This window comes from Vicia villosa, unplaced genomic scaffold, assembly GCF_029867415.1.
Source record: "Vicia villosa cultivar HV-30 ecotype Madison, WI unplaced genomic scaffold, Vvil1.0 ctg.003476F_1_1, whole genome shotgun sequence".
Taxonomy (NCBI): domain Eukaryota; kingdom Viridiplantae; phylum Streptophyta; class Magnoliopsida; order Fabales; family Fabaceae; genus Vicia; species Vicia villosa.
The window spans coordinates 5,050-10,098 of record NW_026706215.1 but is presented as its reverse complement, the minus strand read 5'-3'; positions in this window follow the sequence as shown (position 1 = coordinate 10,098).

The window sequence follows — 5,049 nt, the reverse complement described above, 5'->3', positions numbered from 1 at the left end:
TTCTCCCAAGATGGCATTGACTAGATATGTGAACTCTATATCCGTAGCCTCGGAAGGTGACTTGGGGATATAATCCTCAATGATGATTTCACCAGTAGATGATGATGAATAGCAAGGGTTATACATCTCTTTTGGCTGAGAGAGGTACTCATAATCAATGTTCCATCCAGTTGGAACAATATCTTCAAGAGAGATTCTTGAACTTTCAGGAGCGGAGTATTTCACCATGTAGTCGAATTTTCCGCTTGGTTCTCCTAATGTATCCCAAGTTTTTTCGGGGATAGGAGGAACTTCTTCTGATGAACCATGACTTCTGGTGGTGAAGCTGTCAGTAACTTCATCCCTGCTTGGTTGAGTCTTACTTTCAGATCCTCTAGTTGGATAACAGCAAGGTGAATCAGACTCTGGTAGGGAGATGTATCCTGCTTTGTTAAGATAGGATAACCATTCCTCTTCATCGGTGTTTTCCGTACCGATGGTATTGACTGTTTGTTGAACAGGTTGAAGAAAACCTCCACTGCAGAAAGTTTCTTGAATGGGGAGAACTACCTCAATCCCTGGGATAGCTTTTGATGATGTTGGAAAGAATCCAATTCCCGTTCTGTTCTTGTTGTTGGTAGGAATATTAATGTGTCCCCAACCACTGGTAGTACCATCCTTTACAACTTGGATTGCATCTTTGTATGAAGAGATAGACGCTGCTTTCTCCTTTCCTTTGTCCAAGGAAAGTGCTTGGAATTTAGTTCCAACAACTTCTTTTGGTTCTATGTCGGAGAATGATGACAGGTTGCTGACGATCAGAGCTCGTTCTCCATATACGGTTACCAATTTGTCATTTCTTATGAACTTCAGTTTCTGATGAAGTGTTGAAGTAATTGCCCCAGCCTCATGAATCCATGGGCGACCTAGCAAACAACTGTATTGTGCTAGAATGTCCATAACCTGGAAAGTGATTTTGAACGTCTGAGGTCCAATAGTTATGGAAAGATCTACTTCTCCGAAAACTGACTTTCTTGATCCATCAAATGCTTTGACGATGACATGACTTTTTCTTATAGGGTAATCTTCGAAAGATAATCTTGATAATGTTGATTTAGGCATGACGTTGAGAGAGGATCCATTGTCTATTAGGACTCCTGTGAGTGTATTACCCATGCAGCCAACTGAGATGTGAAGTGGAAGATTGTGGTCCACTCCTTCTTCAGGAAGATCTTCGTCACAGAAACTTAGGTTAGTTCCGGCGGAGATGTTGGCAATGATGTTGTTGAATTGGCTTATTGTAACACTTGGTTCTACGAAAGCTTGTTCCAAAACTTTCTGTAGAGCTTCCCTATGAGCTTCAGAACTCAATAGCAGGGAAAGAACAGAAATCCTAGATGGAGTATGTAGTAATTGGTCTACAATGTTGTATTCACTCCTCTGGATTAACTTCAAGATCTCATCATTTTCTTTCGCTTGAACATCATTGGTCGGATGATTGTCTTGCCTATGTGGTACTTCCTCCGAAGGTTTCTCCACATTTTCTGTTGTTCTGTTGAAGACTCGTCCACTTCTGGTGACTCGACTAACATCAGCAATGTTGACAACAGACGGTAATGGTATTTCCTTACCATTTTCAATGAATGTAGCGTTGTACTTGTATGGTATAGCCTTGCTGGACTCATACGGTACAGGACCTGGTAAGTAGATGACTAGTGGTGCAACTGCTGTCTTCCTGCTATCATACTTAACTTGCATAGGTTCATCTTGATTAATTTGAGGAGATACGGTAAAGACTTCATCATCTTCTCTGTTGGCAAGAACAGTAATGGTATTGTCATCCATCAGCTTTTGAATGTCGTTGCGAACATGCAAACATCCTCGTGAATTTCTTCGACAGATTTCGCATCTACTGTAAGCGTGGAAATCTGTTCCAAAGTAGGCAAGTCCATTTAAAGTTTTGTGGAACCTGACTACCGATCCTTCAAGGTCTTCAACTTTGTAGATTTTGTATTCTCCTGGACATCCTTGAACCATGTTGATGTCATGTTCAGTTCTGACTCGGATATGTTGAATCCATCCCAAGTCCATTTGTTCTTGTAATGCAGCTTGAACTATGGCACATCCTTGATTATTCTTTGGACAAATTTCACATGTGAAGTAGTTGTGAGGTGGTACATGACCGTACCCAGCTTGTTTAGCGTGCATCCTGACAAGATTTTCCCCTATCTGACGAATGTCGTAGATTTGAATGACATTGGGGTGTTGATCTATCAGATTTACTGAAGCTTCTTTATGCTGCGGCAAAGGATTTGCTTGGACGTTTGGATTAGTATCTTTGAAGGATAGCATTCCGCTTTTCACTAATCGTTGGACGTCAATCTTGAAAGATAAACAGTTCTCAATATTGTGACCTGGTGCCCCCTGATGATAGGGACAAGATTGGTCAGCCTTATACCATGGTGAGGAACTATTTGTAGGATTTGGAGGACTCCTTGTCTGAATGAGTCCTTTTGCCAGTAATGTTGGAAACAATTCTGCATACGGCATTGGTACGGGGTCAAAGGCAGGATACCTTGGAGCCCGATTGTTGTAATTTGGAGGTCGAACCTGCTGCTGAGGTTGCTGCGACCTTTGTTGAATTTGTTGTTGCGAGACCTGAGGTTGATAAGCTGGCGCTGAGTTAACAACCGGAGTTATTGTTGCAACTTGAGGTTGGAATTTCTTCTTGATTTTGTGCAAGACATTGCTGACATCTTGATCCTTTTTCTTCTGGAAAGAACTTCCATACTTCCTTGGACCAACAGAAGATTCTGGTTCTTTGTTCAAGCGTCCTTCTCGAACTGCTTCTTCTAAACGCACACCCATGTTTACCATCTCGGTAAAGTCACTTGGTGCACTTGCAACCATTCGTCCGTAGTAAAATGGACTTAAAGTTTTGAGATAGATTTTTGTCATTTCTTTCTCTTCAAGTGGTGGACAAATTTGAGCAGCAACTTCACGCCATCTCTGAGCGTATTCCTTGAAGCTTTCTCTATCCTTTTGAGTCATGGCCCGGAGTTGATCTCTGTCGGGAGCCATATCCAGATTGTACTTATACTGTTTGACGAAGGCCTCTCCGAGGTCTCGAAAAGTACGAATCTCTGAACTGTCCAAGTTCATGTACCATTTGAGTGCAGCACCAGTCAGGCTGTCTTGAAAATAATGAATGAGCAATTGTTGATTATCAGTCTGAGTTGACATTCTTCGAGCGTACATCACAAGATGACTTTGTGGGCATGAATTCCCTTTATACTTCTCGAATTCTGGTACTTTGAATTTGTGAGGAATCTTAACATTTGGAACCAGACAGAGGTCTGCAGCATTCTTTCCAAATAGATCTTGTCCTCGGAGAGTCTTGAGTTCCTTCTGCATTTGCAGAAACTGTTCTTGGAACTCGTCCAATCTTTCATACACGCCAGCATCCTCACTTGGAGCGTGATGATATACTTGTCCGCCTTGCGGGGGAAAAGTATGCATAATGGGCTGTGGAGAAGCCATGACAGCAGATCTCGGTATCTCAGCATTCTGTTGTGCGAAACCCATTGTCGTTGCTCTTGGAACTTCAATTTCCAGAGGTTTGTAACCCTCCGGTGGACGCATATCCATGGTGACTTTTGGAGCTTCAGAAGCTGGAGGTATGTACCCTTCTGGAGTAAAGTTATACAGCATGCCCCAAGGTCGATCAGGCGGCATGGTATACTGAGGAATAGGAGTAGAAACAATCTCGGAAACCACAGTCCTTTGTGGTTCTTCTGGCGTTGGTCGATTCTGCGCAACTACCAGGGCTTCTACCATACTATTGAGTCTTTCAACAGTACCTTTGAGAGTATTAATCTCTTCTCTAAGTTCTTCATTCTCTTGCTCAAAGTCTTCCATTCTTTTCTTGCGACTTGAACGAGTGTTGTATGGATGAGACAGCTTGAAAGTCTTGGTTCACCTCCTTCTCCTCCTCTCTTTCTGGAGAAAGGAAAGTAACTCTTAGATCCGCGACAATTCTCGTGTCAGTGCGTACGACTACAGCGATGCATGATATGCAATTAAGTTAATATTTTTCAAGGAAACACCATAATTACGTTATGAAACATCAAAACTTTATTAATTAAGCGAAAACGCCGTTTTTTACACACTTTGAAAATGGAAATACAGAGAAACTGAGAGAAAGGACTCTAAAACTTTGATGATGAGCCGACTTCACGTTCTAACATCTTCTTCTGTTTCTTGAGCTGAGCGTTCTCTGACGTGAGCTGATCGATGATCCAGGAAGCAGGAGGGATATGATGAGAAAGTGACGTTTGTGTCACTTGTCGATCGAGTACTTCAAGTAACTCATCCTTCCTTCTTAGGATGTTTTGAATCTCAACATTTTCCATGTTGAAATTCGATACTTGTTCCTCCAAGCATTCCTTTCTTGGCATACCTTGTTTAATGCCGCTTGCAGTTTTTCAACATCGGTGGAGAAAAGGTAAATTGGTTCCCTTAGGGGAATAGGTTCTTGATGTTGATATGGCATCCTGAGCTTGAATGCTCTGACACGTACCCATTGAAGGTAAGGATCCAGGGAGATGCAAAGATGTTTTCCTAACAATCTTCTCCCTTTGCTGTGAACAAGACGCCAGGCTTGGACAATTTCCTTCTTCAGCATGTTGCCATGATCGTCGATGTTCTTGAAGAACAGACCCTCCAATTGAATGTTACTTGGTATATTTTTCATGGGATAGCCGTATTGACGACGGGCTAAAGCTGGATTGTAACTAATTCTTCCCTTAGTTCCAATAAGGGGTATGTTGGGAAAACTTCCGCAACTGAAGATGATCTTGGTTTCGTCGTTGTCAGGACTACACCAATCAATGTCTGTATGAGTGAGAGACATGATTTTCTGTGACCAGTAAAGGCCATCCCTCATGTTCCAGAAAGTGCTAGACTTTGGCAGATGCGAAACGAACCATTCGTATAACAACGGTACGCAGCATGTGATTAATCCTCCTTGCTGCAGGTTTCTTGAATGCACAGAGTGATAAGCATCCGCAA